Source organism: Balaenoptera borealis, assembly GCF_965194805.1.
Source record: "Balaenoptera borealis genome assembly, chromosome: 19".
Lineage (NCBI taxonomy): Eukaryota > Metazoa > Chordata > Mammalia > Artiodactyla > Balaenopteridae > Balaenoptera > Balaenoptera borealis.
In genome coordinates this window covers 54,397,922-54,417,344 of record NC_138878.1, presented here as the reverse complement: position 1 = coordinate 54,417,344, position 19,423 = coordinate 54,397,922, and the positions used below count along the sequence as shown (strand labels likewise).

At 36.3% G+C, this 19,423-nt stretch overlaps 2 protein-coding genes across 7 annotated transcripts in view; one reads left to right on the top strand and one right to left on the bottom strand.

Moving 5' to 3' along the window:
* ZNF790 (zinc finger protein 790) overlaps positions 1-19,423 on the bottom strand; it is a 95,077-nt gene that overhangs the window by 48,869 nt on the left and 26,785 nt on the right. For 2 of the 3 annotated variants that reach the window (XM_082367337.1, XM_082367336.1), the window contains exon 2: positions 7,120-7,274. The gene's annotated coding sequence lies outside the window, so the exon portion shown is untranslated. Of the gene's footprint in view, positions 1-7,119; positions 7,275-19,349; positions 19,416-19,423 lie in introns of those variants that run through there. The other variant, XM_082367339.1, reaches the window with a different exon arrangement.
* ZNF345 (zinc finger protein 345) overlaps positions 1-19,423 on the top strand; it is a 50,889-nt gene that overhangs the window by 18,161 nt on the left and 13,305 nt on the right. The window contains exons 3-4 of one of the 4 annotated variants that reach the window (XR_014237535.1): positions 8,986-9,112; positions 10,571-10,624. The exons of 1 other annotated variant lie outside the window; for it this stretch is intronic. The gene's annotated coding sequence lies outside the window, so the exon portion shown is untranslated. Of the gene's footprint in view, positions 1-8,985; positions 10,625-19,423 lie in introns of all 4 variants that reach the window. 2 more of the 4 variants (XR_014237534.1, XR_014237536.1) reach the window with 2 other exon arrangements.

The window sequence follows — 19,423 nt, the reverse complement described above, 5'->3', positions numbered from 1 at the left end:
GATCTCAGAAAGCTAAGCAGGGTCAGGCCTGGTTAGTACTTGGATGAGAGACTGCCTGGAAATACTGGGTGCTGTAGGCTTAAAAAAAACACACACAGCAAAAGAAAAAGAAAAATTTTTAAATGATAACCCTTTATGTGATCGTTTTTTAAAAATATTTATTTATTTATTTATTTATGGCTGCGTTGTGTCTTTGTTGCTGCGCACAGGCTTTCTCTAGTTGCAGCAAGAGGGGGCTACTCTTCATTATGGTGCGCAGGCTTCTCATCGCGGTGGCTTCTCTTGTGGAGCACAGGCTTTAGGCACGCAGGCTTCAGTAGTTGTGGCATGCAGGCTTCAGTAGTTGTGGCACGCAGGCTCTAGAGTGCAGGCTCAGTAGTTGTGGTGCATGGGCTTAGTTGCTCTGTGGCATGTGGGATCTTCCCGGACCAGGGCTCGAACCCGTGTCCCCTGCAATGGCAGGCGGATTCTTAACCACTGCGCCACCAGGGAAGTCCCCATTTATGTGATCTTTGGGATAACATTAAGCATACCAACATTTGAATTATACAGGTCCCAGAAGAAGGGAGAGAGATGGGGATTGAACATGTATTTGAGGGGCTTCCCTGGTGGCACAGTTGTTAAGAATCTGCCTGCCAATGCAGGGGACATGGGTTCGAGCCCTTGTCCAGGAAGATCCCACATGCCACGGAGCAACTAGGCCCATGCGCCACAACTACTGAGCCTGCGCTCTAGAGCCCGTGAGCCACAACTACTGAGCCCACGTGCCACAAGTACTGAAGCCCGCATGTCTAGAGCCTGTGCTCTGCAGCAAGAGAAGCCACCACAATGAGAAGCCCGTGCACCACAAGGAAGAGTAGCCCCTGCTCGCCGCAATTAGAGAAAGCCCACATGTGGCAACAAAGACCCAACACAGCCGAAAATAAATAAATAAAATAAATAAATTTTTTAAATAAATAAATAAAAATTTAAAAAAAAGAAAGAAAATATATTTGAGGAAATTATGGCTGAAAATTTCCCAAACCTGAAGAAACATATCCAAGTAAAGGAAACACAGAGGGTCTCAAGATGAACCCAAACAGACCCACATAAAGACATAAAATTAAAATGGTAAAAGTTAAAGACAGAGGGACTTCCCTGGCAATACAGTGGTTAAGACCCTGTGCTTCCACTGCAGGGGGCATGGGTTCGATCACTGATCAGGGAACTAAGATCCCACATGCCTCGGGTCATGCCCAAAACAAACAAACAAACAAACAAAAAAGATAAAGACAGGATTCTGAAGGGAGCAAGAGAAAAACAAGGGTCATATATAAGGGAATCCACATAAGGCTAGCAGCCAATTTTTCTGCAGAAGCTTTGCAGATCTAAAGGGAGTGGCATAACATATTCAAAGTGCTGAAAGGGAAAAACCTGCAACTAGTATACTCTACCCAGCAAGATTATCATTTAGAATCGAAGGAGAGATAAAGAACTTCTCAGAAAAGCAAAAAGTAAGAGTTCATCAATACTAAATCTACCATAAGAGAAATGTTAGAAGGTCTTCTCTAAGTGGAAAAGGAGTAAGAATCTATAGGAACGGGGAAATCCCACTAGGAAAAGCAAATATATAGTAAGGACTGAGGATCAACTACTTAACTAAGCCAAAATGAAGATTAAAAGACTGAAAATTGTAAAAGCAAATATAACTACAATAAACAGTTAAGAGATAAACCTGGAGATGTTAAATATGACATTAAAAATACAAAATGGGGACTTCTCTGGTGGCTCAGTGGATAAGGCTCTGCACTCCCAATGCAGGGGGCCTGGGTTCGATCCCTGGTCAGGGAACAAGATCCCACATGCATGCTGCAACTAAGAGCTTTCATGCCACAACTAAGGAACTCATGTGCCACAGCTAAGGAGCTGGCAAGCCTCCAGTAAGGACCCCCACCTGCCGCAACTAAGGAGCCCACCTGCTGCAACTGAGGAGCTGGCAAGCCACAACTAAGGAACCCGCAAGCCACAACTAAGACCCAGTGCAACCAAATAAATAAATAAATATTTTTTTAAAAATACAAAATGTGGTTAGGGGAGTAAAAAGTGTAGATCTTTTAGAATGTGTTTGAATTTAAATGACTATCAGTTTAAAACAAGTAGATATAGTTATAGGTCAACATATATGAACCCCATGGTAAGCACAAATCAAAAACCTACAACAGATACACAAAAACTAAAAAGAAAGAAACACAAGCATACTACTAAAGAAAATCATCAAATCACAAGAGAAGAAACAAAATGAAGAAATGAACAGAGAACGACAAAAACAACCAGAAAACAAGTAATAAAATGGCAATAAGTACATACCTATCAATAATTACTTTAAATGTCAATGAACTAGATGTTCCAATCAAAAGACAGCGTGGCTGATTGGATAAAAAACAAGACCCATCTATATGCTGCCTACAAGAGACTCATTTCAGAGCTAAAGACACACACACAGACCGAAAGTGAGGGGTTGGGAAAAGACATTTCATGCAAACGGAAACGTCAAGAAAGGGGGAGCAGCAATTCTCATATCACAAAAAACACTTTAAAACAAAGTCTATACCAAAAGACAAATAAGGGCATTATATAATGATAAAGGGATCAATCAGAAGAGGATATTACACTCGTTAACATATATGTCCCCAATACAGGAGCACCTAAACATATAAAGCGAACACTAACAGACAGAAAGAGAGAAACTGTTAATAATATAATAATAGTAGCGGACTTTAACACCCCACTTACATCAATGGGCAGATCATCCAGACAGAAAATCAATAGGGAAACAGTGGTCTTAAATGACACAATAGACCAGTTGGACTTAATAGATATCTACAGGACATTACATCCAAAATCTGCAGAATACACATTCTTTTCAAGTGCACATGTAACATTCTCCAAGATAAATCTCATGATGAGCCACAAAACAAGTCTCAATAAATTTAAGAGGATAGGAATTATATCAAGCATTTTCTTTGACCACAACAGTATGAAACTAGAAATCAACAGAAAAATGGGAAAAGAATAAATATGTAGAGACTAAACAACATGCTACCATAAAACCAATGGATCAATGAAGAAATCAAAGAGGAAATCAGATAATACCTCAAGACAAATGAAAATGGAAACACAAGTCTCCAAAATCTATGGGATGCAGCAAAAGCAGTTCTAAGAGGGATGTTTATAGTGATACAGGTCTTCCTCAAGAAACAAGAAAAATCTCAAATAATCAACCTAACCAACTATCTAAAGGAATTAGAAAAGGAACAAACAAACCCCAAAGTGAGCAGAAAGAAGGAAATAATAAAGACCAGAGGGGAAATAGATAAAATAGAAACAACACAACAACAACAAAATAATAGAGAAGGTCAATGAAACCAAGAGATGGTTTTTTAAAAAGTTAAACAAAATTGATAAACCTTTAGCAAGGCTCACCAAGAAGAGAGAGGACCTAAATAAATAAGACATGAAAGAGGAGAAATAGCAACTGATACCTCACAAAGATACAAAAAATCATAAGAGAATACTACGAAGAATTATATGCCAACAAATTGGACAACATAGAAGCAACAAATTTCTAAAAACACAAACCTGCCAAGGCTGAATCAAGAAGAAACAATTTGATCAAATTGATCACTTGTAGTGAAATTGAATTTGTGATAATAAAACTCCCAGCAAACAGAAGTCTAGGACCAGACAATTTCACAGGGGAATTCTACAGAACATGTAAAGAACAGCTAATACCTATCCTCCTCAAACTATTCAAAACAATTGAAGAGGATGGAACACTCTCAGATTCATTCTATGAGGCCATCATTACCCTGACACTGAAACCAAACAAAGACACTACAGAAAAAATTACAGGCCAATATCTTTGATGAATGTAGATGCAAAAATCCTCAATAAAATATTAGCAAACTGAATCCAACAGTATATAAAAAGGATCATAACACCATGATCAAGTGGGATTTATTCCAGAAATGCAAGGCTGGTTCAATATTCACAAATCAATCAATATGATACACCACATTAACAAAAGGATTGTGTCAGTAGATGCAGAGAAACTGTTAGATAAAATTCACATTCACTCATGATAAAAACACTCATCAAAGTTGGTATAGAGGGAACCTATCTCAATAAAGGCCATTTAGCACAAGCCCACAGCTAACATCACACCCAACAGTGAAAGGCTGGAAGACTTCCCTCTAAATTCAGGAACAAGACAAGGATGCATATTCTCATCACTTCTATTTAACATAGTATTGGATGTCCTAGTCATAGCAGTCATACAAGAAAAAGAAATAAAAGGCATTCACATTGGAAGGGAAGAGGTAAAACTGTCACTATTTGCAGATGACATACTTTGGGTATGTAGAAAACTCTAAAGTCTCCACCAAACTTTAAACTTCAAGTATTGTCATGTAGTTTCAGCCCTACTCCCAAAAGGCACTTACCATCAACTAATGGCATTTGCTCCCATATTTCCAATTATTTTCATATTGTAACTTATGAAGCAATTGAATATATATTTGAATATATATTTTTCTTTCTGCACCATTTTCATCACCAATTTTTCAACCTTATTCGGGCTCCTTGTTATCTTATAAGCTTTAAAATAAATAGCACACATACAAACTACCTTAAGGCAAAATACAGGGTAAGCATGACAGTGTGTTGAAACAGTACATATGCATAACATTCCAAAGAGTGCTGGACAACACTCTCTTCACTCTTCTCACCTGCCAAAGTATGCAACAGAATAGTTGAAGTTCATCCAAATGTCACAACATTGTAAATGTGTTCCATATGATGTTCTCTAACTGAAAATGGTTGTATAGAATAAATTGATGTTTGACTTTGCCTAAAACCATATAATGTTCTCATATCAGTTCTTATAATGTATTTATTTAGTGTGTTTTGGAGTAAAAGTCACTATTTTGAAAGAAGAAAAGCATCATTGTAGAAAAAGTGCTTTAACTTTTGAAAGCTTTTGAAGCAAAAAGTCATTACTAAATAGTCATCTTGTGAGATGTTTGTATAAATTTTCATTTTTTTCTGAAGTTAATTTTCTGGGTGGATTTTTTAATTTTAATTTTTTGCCTAGCTTTCTAGTAAGTATTGTTCAAAATGTAACAATGTTCCTAATATATTATTAATATTTATATATATTAATAGCATTTTAATATTTATATTTATGTTAATTACATATTATATGTTATATATTATTATTTTTTTAAATTTTTTTATTGAAGTATAGTTGATTTACAATGTTGTGTTAGTTTCTTTTGCTTTTTTTGGGGGGGGCTGCATTGGGTCTTTGTTGCTGTGCGCAGGCTTTCTCTAGTTGCAGTGAGCAGGGGCTACTCTTTGTTGCAGTGTGTGGGCTTCTCATTGCAGTGGCTTCTCTTGTTGCACAGCATGGGCTCTAGGCACATGGACTTCAGTAGTTGTGGCACGTGGGTCAGTAGTTGTGGCTTGCAGGCTCTAGAGTGCAGGCTCAGTAGTTGTGGCGCACAGGCTTAGTTGCTCCACAGCATGTGAGATCTTCCTGGACCAGGGCTTGAACCCGTGTCCCCTGCATGGGCAGGCAGATTCTTAACCACTGCACCACTAGGGAAGTCCCTATGTTATATATTATTAATATGTAATATATATTAATAGCAATTTTCACATAGTCAAACATTATTTCCTGGAGAGTCTCTCATGGTCTTCCATGTGCCCACTGCTTCCATCTGGACAGATTTTTCTTTATCTCTGTTTCCTAGCTGATGTCCTAGTTTTCCTGGTTTATATTTACACTGAGACCTTCTCTTGCCCCTCTGCCATGTTGCTTTTTTCCCCCTGATTCCTTGTGTAACTCTTTGCTCTTTTAGTACTTGATCTTAATATAACACAACCTCTACTACTCTCTTAGAAAAAAGAAGTCCACAGAAAAGGCTGAAAGAAAGTATTTCCCTCCCAAAGCCATTCAGTAAAGACTGGAGGAAGAGACTCCTTCAAATGTGAACATGACATAAGACTTCAAGGAACACACACAAAAAATCAAGGAAACATGATACCACCAAAGGAATACAATAATCTTCCAGTAACCATCCCCAAAGAAATGGAGATCTGCAATTTGCCTGATAAAGAATTCAAAATATTTGTTCTTAGGAAGTTTGGTGAGAAAAAAGAAAACACAGAAAGACAATTCAATGAAATTTTAAAAATGTACAAAAAGTTTAACAAAGAGATAGAAATCATAAAAAAGAACCAAACAAATTTTCGAGCTGAAGAAAGCAATGAATGAAATGAAAAATGCAATAGGGAGCATCAACAGCAGACTTAATCCAGCAGAAGAATGAATCTGTGAGGTCATAGATAGGTCATTTGAAATAACTCATAGGGGAACAAAGAAAAAAGAATGATAAAAAGTGAAGAAAATGTAAGGTCTGAAACCATAAAACTATTAGAAGAAACTATTAGAAAAAACCATAGGGAACAGCTTCTTGACACTGGTCTGGGCAATGATTTTTTGGATATCACACCAAAAGCACAGACAACAAAAGCAAAAATAAACAAGTGGGACTACACCGAACTAAAAAGCTTTTGCACAGCAATGGAAACAGTCATCAAAATGAAAAGGCAACATACAGAATGAGAGAAAATATTTGCAAACCACATGTCTGATAAAGCTATTAATATCCATGATATATAAAGACTTATACAACTCAACAGCAAAAACAAACAAAAAGTGAATAACCTCATTAAAAAATGGGGAAAGGACCTGATTAGACATTTTTCCAAAGAATATATATTAATGGCCATCTGGTACATAAAAGGGCTCAACATCACTAATCATTAGGGAAAAGCAAATCAAAACCACATTGAAATATCACCTCATACCTGTTAGGATGGCTTCTATCAAAAAGACAACATATCACAGGGAACTCTACTCAATACTCTGTAATGACCTATATGGGAAAAGAATCTAAAAAAAAGTGGATATATGTATAACTGATTCACTTAGCTGTACAGCAAGAACTAACACAACATTGTAAATCAACTCTACTCCAATAAAAATTAATTTTAAAAAATGTAACAGGGACTTACCTTGTGGTCCAGTGGGTAAGACACCGCACTTCCAATGCAGGGGGCCAGGGTTCGATCCTTGGTTGGGGAGCTAGATCCCACATGCGTATCACAACTAAGAGTCCACATGCCGCAAATTAAGAAGCCCATGTGTCGCAACTAAGACCTAGGGCAGCCTAAAAAAAATAATAAATAAATAAATATTTTTAAAGAAGACAACAGATAAGTGTTGGCGAGAATGTGGAGAAAAGGAAATCTTTGTACACTGTTATTTGGAATGAAAATTGGTAAAGCCATTATGGAATACAGTATGGAGATTCCTCAAAAAATTAAAAATAGAACCCTTATATAATCCAACAGTCCCATTTCTGGGTATATATCCAAAGGAAACAAAATCAGTATCTTGAAAAGTTATCTGCACTCCCATGTTCATTTTTATTGCAGCATTATTCACAGTAAGATATGGAAACAACCTAAGTGTCCATTGATGGATGAACAGATAAAATGGATATGAGATATTCATCACTCACTGGGACCTTCTCTTGCCACTCTGCTATGTTGAATCTTTTTCTTTTTCTTTTTCTATTGATAGATAGCTAGATATACATACATATAATGGAATATTATTCAGCTATGAGAAGGAAGGAAATTCTGCCATTTGCAACAACATGGCTGTATCTAGAGTACATTATGCTAAGTGAAATTGGCCAAAGACAAATACTATATGGTTTAATTTATGTGTATATCTAAAAAAAAAAAAAAGAAAAGGTCCAACTCATAGAAGCAGAATAGAATGGTGTGGTTATTAGGGGCTGGAGGGTGGAGGAGATAGGGATATGCTGGTCAAAGGGTACAAGCCTTCATTTATAAGATGCTCTGGGAATCTAATGTACATTGTGGTGACTATACTGTACTTGCAATTTTCTAAGAGAGTAGACCTTAAGTATTCTCACCCCCCCCCACCCCACAAAAAAGAAAGGTAAGTATTTGAGGCAATGGATATGTTAAATAACCTTGTTGTGGTAATCATTTCACAAAGTATATGTATGTCAAATCATCACTTTGTATATTTTAAATAGGTACAATTTATTTGTCAATTATATCTCATTAAAGCTGAAAAATCTGTTTTAAATAAAAGGAAAAACAATAAAAGAGGAAAAAGAAAGAAAAAGCGTTCATAGGAGATACATATTTGAGCCTTTGCTTATCTAGAAATGTCCTATACAACCCTCACATTAGTGTGAATTTTGGCTGGATAAGTAACTCTAGTCAAGAACTCATTTCTCTCTTATTATTGAAAAATTCATCACATTTTTTTGGTTTTTCTTCTTTTGTTCACTTGTTTTTTCATTTCAGGGTACTATTAAGCAGGCCATTGTGTTTCTGTTTCCTGGTGCCTTCATGTGACCTGTTTTCTGATTGTTGAAAATGTTCGGGTCTTCTTTATATTCCTATTATTGTAAAATTCTATCCTTTGATACCCTGCCAAGGGGCTACCAATTATTTATAACTTGAGTTTTCAGGGGAGAGGAGGAAGCAGGAGGGTACTCCTCTTTATTGAGAATATACTATATGCCTGTTGGCTTTTTAATTGGGATATTCGTCTTAAATGAATTTAGTATACTTTTAAATCAGAAAGGGTCTCAGAATCCTCACTGTGCACAGGAGTTTTTGTCTGAAAGAACTGGGTTGTGTGAGACCTGCTCACTGATTAACACTAACTCTCTATTCTTCACTCACATCACAGGCATTGACCCCAAACTGTTTGCTTTCCATTTCTCTTCTTTCCTGTAAAATTCTCCTGTACTTCCTCTACTTTTATCTTTTTTTTTTGTCTTTCATTCCATCTTGAAATCATTTATTTTCATTACACAATTTTCATTTCAGGAATTTGTGATATTCAAGGATGTGTCCATAGACTTCTCTCAGGAGGACTGAGAATGCCTGGACTCAACTCAAAGGAATTTGTACAGATATGTAATGTTGGAGAATTATAGCAACCTGGTCTCAGTCGGTAAGCACAACTATCTACAAAAAGTCTTAGTTTGCCCTCTGGATTATGTGCTTCCCCCAAGAAGAATTTTTCAACGCCTTTCATATATCCTATGCATTTCTTCTCCCTATTCCTAAAGAAATGGCTTGAGCTTTGCAGAGTCTGGGCAGCATCATTGGGCCTAAGGCCAAGGTTCCATCTTCTCTGCTTTTTGTGGCCCTTGCAATAGTGACATCCTCCTTTATTTGCTGATCACAGGACAGGATTTGAGTGCTGGAACATCTACAACATAAAAATCTTTCTTCTCTCATGAGTAGGACTTTCCATTGCCAAGCCAGAAGTGATTTCTTTATTGGAGCAAGGGAAGGAGCCTTGGGGTGTTTTTGACAGTGAGCTGACAAGGGGCCTGTATCTAGGTAAGCGACTGATGGTCATGCAAGAGGAGAGGAGTGCAGGACATAACTTAGCTGTTCAATGAGGAGACCATGTCTTTGAGATATTTTGGGAAATCTCCCCTCAGAGGTCCACAACTATATAGAAAAGTAAACCTCACTATGAGCTTCCAAATGCCCACACCTCCACTTCCAAGATAACCCTATCTCTGCTTCTTTTCTCTCATTTTTCCCTCCTATTCATAGCAGGTGATTCTGATGACAAGCTTCTACCTTTATTTGGGATCTTATTCCTTCTTATTGGTTCACTCTCTTTTGTCTTTTGGTTTATATATGTGTCACTCCCTTGAACGTTTTGGTATTTAGTATATTTAGTTTTTGGATTCATTACTTTATTATGTATTCATTCTTTCAACCGACACTCCCTTATATTCTATGTTGTGGAGGATATTTTTCTAGGAGACATAGAGGTTATAAAATAATATGAGCTATTAAGAAATGTATAGCCTGAGGATTGGGAAAATATCTTTTCAAATCATTCAAAAAGTACAATTAATTGTAAGAGGAGTTCACATATTGCAACCAGAAGAAATGGCTAAGATTGAAAGGTGGAAAAGCCTCACAGAGCTATAATAGTTGGAGCCTTGGGAGTGATTGCAGTCACCTTGGTAGAGAGTTTGGGGTGTAAAGGTTATGTGCTTGTAATGAGAAGGCAAAGATTGCAGATGAGAAAAGATTGAGGTAAAGGTTGATGATCAAGCAATCGCATTAATACATGCAGTCAATGTAATAGAGTGGGAGTGAAGGATGATTTAAGGCAGAGGGCACAGTAACTACAAAAGTCCTGAGGCAGGCAGGCTCATTGTGTATGAGAAGCACCAAGGGCCAATCTGTCTAAGACAGAGTAAACAAGGAAAGGAGTATGAGATGTGATCAGAGAGGTGTATGTTGGAAAGAGTCAGTTTATGGTGACCTTGTAAATTGTGGTTGAACTTTTTCTGAGTAAAATGGGACATAAATAGAAGATTTTAAGCAGAGCTGTGACATGATTTTTATTTTTTTTAATACTTTTTTCCCCCACTTACAGAAGAGGAAACTGAGGCACAAGGACTTGAAGTAACTTGTCCAAGGTCAACAGCTAGTAAGTTTTGGAGATAAGGTCTGAACCCAAGCTGTACGTGTTCCAAGCTCCTAAGCTATGTTGCCTCTCCAAATCAAATCAAAAGGGTGTAGACATAATGGACATGTTTTTATCTGAATTACAGGTGAACAGATAGAAGTTAAGTTTAAAAAATTAATTTGAAAATGAGTTTTTACAGTCCATAAAGAAATAGCTAGCTATAGAACACATATTACATGCATTTATGTATCTGTGTGTGTGTGTCTCTCTCTCTCTATATATATATACACATTAGATGTATATAAATGCATCATGAATTTCCTCTAAAATACTATATCATATGCCTTCCTATCCCAATAAACTTTTATATATTATATCAGTATTATAATATAGATACATTATAATATATCAGTTTATGAATAATTAGGTTGCCTTCCAAATCTTCCAATTTCAATTTCTAATTAAAATTGCCATTTTTCTATACCTTTTGTTGTAAATGGATTTTCCCCCATAATTTCTTGATTCTTTTTTTTTTTTTTTTTTTTTTTCCTTTGGCCACACAGTACGGCTTGTGGGATTTCAGTTCCCGGACTAGGGATCGAACCCAGGCCCCGGCAGTGAAAGCACTGAGTCCTAACCACTGGACTTGCCAGGGAATTCCCTTTTGCAGGAAAATTCTAAAACTTTTTCCCAGCAATGCATATAATGCCTGTGTTCAATTTTATTACATCATCTTCTGGAATGTGTACCTTTTAAAAAAATAAATAAATTCTATGTTTTTCAAAATAAGAACATTTTATTTTAATATTTATTTATTTATTTATTTGGCTGTACTGGTTCTTAGTTGCATCACGCAGGAACTTTGTCTGCTGCGTGTGGGATCTTCGTTGTGGCATGCGGGATCTAGTTCCCTGACCAGGGATTGAACCCAGGCCCCCTGCATTGGGAGCATGGAGTCTTAATCACTGGACCACCAGTGAAGTCCCCAAAAGAAGAACCTTTTAAAGTGAACGCCAAACTGTCTTAGAGTGTTTTGCATTCAGGATTTATCTAATTGCCACCAATGATTACATTCCCATTAAAAAATTTTGGGTCTGATCTGATACTCAGGTAGGGTTGTGTACTTCTTAATTCATCTTATTAGGAGGCAAAGTGAAGTGTTCTCATCGCACTGATGGTAATTTTGATCAAGTAGTTATGGAAATGACTGTCAGATCTTTGCATTGGAAGATACATTTCCCCCCTTATCACTACTGAATAATCTCTGTGCTTGGAATTAGCCAGCTCATTAAGAAGCTTTAGTTTCTTTTAATAGGGAATGGTGTTCATCAACCAATATCTGAGTATCACTACTACTGAGCTGTCATTGCTTCTATACCCATTCAGTGGAAAGAGTCAGGAAAGATGTTTTTGTCATTGAATCATTCTAATAACTCTAATTCAGATCCAAAAGACAAGGTTCTGTCTCACTTTCCTGCATTTCAATTTTATAACTTTCCCTTGAACAGGGAAAAATCCCTATTTCCCACAACATGAGTATATTTGCTCAAATCTTCTCTCCTAAGTGCCACAGAATACTTTCAGAATTAGAATACCAACACAACTACTGACCAAAAAATTTAAGTCATGTTCAAGATTTCTTGCTCTTTTGTTTTTTTTTCTTTTTTCTTTTTCTTTTGTTTCTTGCTTAGAATATGTTACACTAAGGATTTCCAGAGTACAGTTTGAAAACTTATTACATTAATACTTTTCTCTGCATTTTCAATTTAATATACAGTTTAATTGCTGAGTTTAGATTTTTTTAGTTTATATTTGGAATATATAAAACATATATATGGTTCAAAAGTGAAAACTAGGGCTTCCCTGGTGGCACAGTAGTTAAGAATCCGCCTGCCAATGCAGGGGACACAGGTTTGAACCCTGGTCTGGGAAGATCCCACATGCCACGGAGCAACTAAGCCTGTGCGCCACAACTACTGAGCCTGTGCTCTAGAGCCTGTGCTCCACAACAAGAGAAGCCACTGCAATGAGAAGCCCATGCACCACAACGAAGACCCAATGCAGCCAAAAAAAAAAAAAAAAAAAAAAAACACATCAGGCCTGACAGGAAAATGCTGCTGTTATGGCCATAAAAAAAAAAACAACTCAAAACTATATAAAAATTATACTTAGAGGAGTCATGCTTGAATACTTAACTGCTTCATCCATTGCCATCCCCACTCTAGTTAACCTTTTGTTGTATGTCTAGTCAGATTTATCGTTTTTGTTTTGTTTTGTCAAAGCACGCTCACATTTATATTCTCAATTCTTCTTTCCTCTTTTACATGGGATATTATTCTTTCTGCATCCTTTTTTACTGTCCTGGTTTTCTTTTTATTATTATTATTATTAATAAGATGTGTAGAAATCATTCCATATATATTCAGTGGCAAATTTTAAAAAGATATAAAATTGACTTTTCTTTCTTGGCATTATATGTGTTGATTTTTGTCACAACTCATTAATTAGTAGAATAATAAATAGTAGAGTTTTCACTAATCGTGAAATTTGCAAATATTTTCAGTTTTTTTCTTGTTTTCCTATGCTTCTAATTTGGATGCTTCTTTCTAGTCTTACTACTGCAGTGGTAACACCTTCCAGGAAATGTTCAACAGAAGTAGTGTTACTCAGAAATATCTTGCATTCCTATACACTAACCACCAAAGATCAGAAAGAGAAATTAAGGAAACAGTCCCATTTACCACTGCAACAAAAAGAATAAAATACCTAGGAATAAGCCTATCTAAGGAGGCAAAAGACCTGTATGCAGAAAACTATAAGATACTGATGAAAGAAATCAAAGACAACACAAACAGATGGAGAGATATACCATGTTCTTGGATTGGAATAACCAATATTGTGAAAATGACTATATACCCAAAGCAATCTACAGATTCAGTGCAATCCCTATCAAATTACCAATGGCATTTTTCACAGAACGAGATAAATTTTACAATTCGTATGGAAACACAAAAGACCTCGAGTAGCAAAAGCAATCTTGAGGAAACAAAAAACAAAAAACAACGGAGCTGGAGGAATCAGGCTCCCTGACTTCAGACTATACTATAGGGCTACAGTAATCAAAGCAGAATGGTACTGGCACAAAAACAAATATAGATCAATGGAACAGGATAGAAAGCCCAGAGATAAACCCACGCATCTATGGTCACCTAATCTATGACAAAGGAGGCCAGAATATACAATGGAGCAGACATCCTCTTCAATAAGTGGTGCTGGTAAAACTGGACAGCTACATGTAAAAGAACGAAATTAGAACACCATACACAAAAATAAACTCAAAATGGATTAAAGGCCTAAATGTAAGGCCAGACGCTATTAAACTCTTAGAGGAAAACATAGGCAGAACACTCTATGACGTAAATCGCAGCAAGATCTTTTTTGACCCACCTCCTAGAGTAATGAAAATAAAAACAAAAATAAACAAATGAGACATAATTAAACTCAAAAGCTTTTGCACAGCAAGGGAAACCATAAACAAGACGAAAAGACAACCCTCAGAATGGGAGAAAATATTTGCAAACGAAGCAACTGACAAAGGATTAATCTCCAAAATATACAAGCAGCTCATGCAGCTCAATATCAAAAAAACCCCAAACAACCCAATCAAAAAATGGGTGGAAGACCTAAATAGACATTTCTCCAAAGAAGATATACAGATGGCCAACAAACAAATGAAAACATGCTCAACAGCATCAATTATTAGAGAAGAGCAAATCAAAACTGCAATGAGATATCACCTCACACTGGTCAGAATGGCCATCATCACAAAATCTACAAATAATAAATGCTGGAGAGGGTGTGGAGAAAAGGGAACGCTCTTGCACTGTTGGCGGGAATGTAAATTGATACAGCCACTATGGAGAACAGTATGGAGGTTCCTTAAAAAACTAAAAATAGAACTACCATGTGACCCAGCAATCCCACGGCTGGGCATATACCTAGAGAAAACCGTAATCCCAAAAGACACAAGCATCCCAATGTTCATTGCAGCACTATTTACAATAGCCAGGACATGGAAACAACTTAGATGTCCATCAACAGAGGAATGGATAAAGAAGATGTGGTACATATATACAATGGAATATTACTCAGCCATAAAAAGGAACGAAATTGGGTCATTTGTAGAGATGTGGATGGACCTAGAGACTGTCATACAGAGTGAAGTAAGTCAGAAAGAGAAAAACAAATATTGTATATTAATGCATACATGTGGAATCTGAAAAAATTGGTATAGATGATCTTATTTACAAAGCAGAAATAGAGACACAGATGTAGAGAACAAACGTATGGATACCAAGGGGGAAAGGGGAGTGGAATGAATTGGGAGATTGGGATTGACATATATACACTATTCATACTATGTATAAAATATATAACTAATGAGAACCTACTGTATAGCATGGGGAACTCTACTCAGTGCTCTGTGGTGCCCTAAGTGGGAAGGAAATCCAAAAAAGAGGCGACATAAGTATACATGTACTGACTCACTTTGCTGTACAGTAGAAACTAACACAATATTGTAAAGCAACTATATTCCAATAAAAAAATTTTTTTAAGTTTAATATAAAAAAAAGAAGTAGTGTTACTGTCTTCATCTTTTTTCATGATTTTTATGGTCATAATTTTTCTTCTTTTTTAAAGAACTTTAAATTTTGGAGTAATTTTATATTTACAAAAAAGTTGCAAAAATAGTGTAAAGAGTTCCTATATATCCCTCATCCAATGTCAGTTTCCCTTATATTGTTGTGGTATATTTGTCAAAACTAATCAAAACTAAGAACCCAAGATTTATACATTAATTAATTAATTAATTAATTAATTAATTTATGGCTGTGTTGGGTCTTCGTTGCTGTGTGCAGGATTTCTCTAGTTGCAGTGAGTGGGGGCCACTCTTTGTTATGGTGCACAGGCTTCTCATTGCGGTGGCTTCTCTTTTTTTTAAATGAATTTAATTAATTTATTTATTTTTGGCTGCATTGGGTCTTCATTGCTGCACGCGGGCTTTCTCTAGCTGCGGTGAGTGGGGGCTACTCTTCGTTGCAGTATGCATGCTTCTCATTGCAGTGGCTTCTCTTGTTGTGGAGCACGGGCTCTAGGTGCGCGGGCTTCAGTAGTTGCGGCACATGGGCTCAGTAGTTGTGGCTCATGGGCTCTAGAGCGCAGGCTCAGTAGTTGTGGTGCATGGGCTTAGTTGCTCTGCAGCATGTGGGATCTTCCTGGACCAGGGAATGAACCCATGTCCCCTGCATTGGCAGGTAGATTCTTAACCACTGTGCCACCAGGGGAGTCCAATACATTATTATTAACTAAACTGTAGAACGTATTCAGATTTCACGGTTTTCCATTAATGTCTTTTTCCTACTGTCATGTCTCGTGGTCTATGACAGTTTCTTAGTTTTTTATGACCTTGACAGTTATGACAAAATGCTTGTCAGGTATTTTGTAGAATATACCTCAATTTGTATTGGTCTGATGTTTTTCTGATGATTAGATTGGATTTGGGGGTTTTTGGAAAGAATACCACAAAGATGAATTTGGGCTTGATTTTAAACTTTCATTGTTATGTGTATTTTTTCTGTATTTTTGTGAGGATACACTTCATTAGTATAAAGAAATTCTATTTTATTCATAACTTATAAGAGTTTACTTTATAACTGGATGCTGAATTTTGTTTATTTTTTTTGTTAATGACCTACATTAACAAATTTTCTTATGATTTAACTTGATACTCCTAGAATGAATTCAATTTGTCATGATGATTTGGGGTTTTTAATTAAATTACTAGATCCAATTTGGTAATATTTTGTTTAGAATCTATACCCATCTATATCCATTAATTATATTGAATCATAATTTTTTTTTCAAATACTGTCCTTGTCTCATTTTATACCCAGCCTCATCAGATGAATTGAGACTATTCCCCTTTGTTCCTCTTATTTTTTTCAATATATTTTTGGAAAATGTACATAAAATATACTGTACATTTTAAGTAATAAGAACACTCAGATCACTACCATGCAACATTTTCAATAGTGTTTGGTAACCCACTAGTAATGTACAATCAAATCTTGTATTTCAGCAGCATTAGAATTACTTTCTGTCTCTGCTTATGGCACAACCCAATGGCACAACCTAACAAGGTTCATCTATTCAATTTTGGTTTTTATATTTTTGTATTTATTATTTAATTTTGTTTTACAAATTTATTAAAATTTACAGTTCCAATGTCAGACCTACAAAACAGCATAAATTCATAGATGCCTAGCTTCCATTCTTCTCCCCTTCCACTGTTTTCATTCCCTCCAACCTATGAAATCTTTTATAAATTTTATGGTTTATCCTTTCATTGTTTTTTCTAATGTGAACACATATGTATATATCTTCATGCATTCCCTTTCTTATATAAATGGTAGCATACACTAGATAGTTTATTCCACCTTGCTATTTCACTCTAAAAAGATACATCATGGAGATCACTCCATAGGAATACCTAGATGATTGTCATTTCTTTTTTTTTTTTTAATAATTATTTATTTATTTACTTATTTATTTATTTTTGGCTGTGTTGGGCCTTCGTTTCTGTGCGAGGGCTTTCTCTAGTTGCGGCAAGCGGGGGCCACTCTTCATCGCGGTGCGCGGGCCTCTCACTATCGCGGCCTCTCTTGTTGCGGAGCACAGGCTCCAGACGCGCAGGCTCAGTAGTTGTGGTGCACGGGTTTAGCTGCTCCGCGGCATGTGGGATCTTCCCAGACCAGGGCTCGAACCCGTGTCCCCTGCATTGGCAGGCAGATTCTCAACCACTGCGCCACCAGGGAAGCCCAATTCTCATTTCTTTATGCAGTTGCATAGAACTCTATTTTGTCCATGTACTATAATGAGTTTGAGCAGTACCAAGCTAGTGGCTATTTGGATTGGTTCTAATCATTTGCTCTTACAACAAGTTCTGTGGTGGATATGCTTCTGCATAAATATTTTCAGATTTTTTCCCGAGAGCACCTGTTTGGGTTCCTAGAACTGGGATTGCTGGGTCAAAGGATAAATTTTGCTAGAAATTGGCAAATATCCCTCTATGGTGGTTGTATCATTTTTATTTGCTACACTGAATGTGTGAGAGAGAAAGGCTATGTTGTCAAACTTTTTCTTTTGCCAAAATATACTTTGAATTTGTTCCAAAATTTGACAATCACTGATTTAATCTTTTCCTAATCACTTTCCCTCTTACCTTCCTATATCACTTTGCAATTTCTACATTTTCTTTATTTTTCAAATTGTACCACCATATCAAAACTACATATTCTATTCACATTTATAGACATTAATGTCACTGTAAATCTCCCTTTTTTATTCAAAGTTTTGTATCTTCCAAGAAAAAAAAGTGAATGTTTTTATTTGTGTTTTCTTTCAGAATATAAATCTAGGTTTGAGAACCAGAAGGTATCTCTGAAAAAGGATAACTATGAAATAGATTCATCCCAATGGGTTATAATGGAAGGGTTTACAAAGCATGGACTTAAACAGGGATCTCAGGAAAGACATTTTAGCCAAGTGTCATGTACCTCTGAAGACATTGCCACTTTCTTTCAGCATACATCTCTTTCTCTACATAAAACATTTAATACTAAAGAGAAATTTTATGAATGCAGAAAACATAAAAATACCTATGGACAAGACTCAGAACTTACTACAAATCAAGAAAGTCATACTGACAAAAAATTCTATGATTATAAAGAATACAAGAAGTCCCTTAGTAGCACTTCAGAACTTAGTTTATATTACACAGTGCCTATCAGTATGAGACCCTATGAATGTGAAGAATGTAGAAAGTCTTTGAATAGTGGCCCAGACTTTATACAACATCAGATAATTTTAACTAGGGAGAAATATAATAAATTTAAGGAAAGTCAGAAGGCCTTTACTAATGCCTCACGTTTTTTTCTACATCAGAACATTCATACAAGCGAGAAGTCCTTTAAAGGTAATTATTGTGTTAGAGAATTTAATAATGGTACAGCCCTTATTCGTCATCAGAGAATTCATACTGTTGAGAAACCCTATGAATGTAATGAATGTGGAAAGGCCTTTAGTACTAGTTCAATATTTAGAGTACATCAAAGGATTCACACAGGTGAGAAGCCCAATGAATGTAAAGAATGTGGAAAAGCCTTTCATCATTCCTCATACCTTAGTCAACATCAAAGAATTCATACTGGTGAGAAACCTTATGAATGTAAGTATTGTGTTAGGGCTTTTAGCAATGTTTCTGCCTTTATTCGGCATCAGAGGATTTATACTGGTGAGAAACCCAACAAATGTAAGGGATGTGGAAGAGCCTGTAGTACTGTCTCAATACTTACAGCACATCAAAGAATTCATTCAGGTGAGAAACCCTGTGTTTGTAAGGAATGTGGGAAGGCCTTCACGTCAGTCTTCAGAACTTACTCAACATCAGAGGATTCATACTGCTGAGAAACCCTACAGATGTAAGGAATGTGGAAGGGTCTTTTGTTGTTCATCAGAGCTTTCTCGACATAAGTTAATTCATGCTGATGAAAAGTTGTATGAATGTAAGGAATGTGGAAAGACCCTAAGTAGAGATTCAGTACTTACACAACATCAGAAAATTCACACTGGTGAGAAAGGCTGGGAATGTAATGAATGTGGGAAAGTTTTAAATTGTGTAATATACCTGACTTGGCATCAGTGAATTCATACTGGTGATAAACCATATACTTGTAACAAATGTGGGAAGGCCTTTCTTCA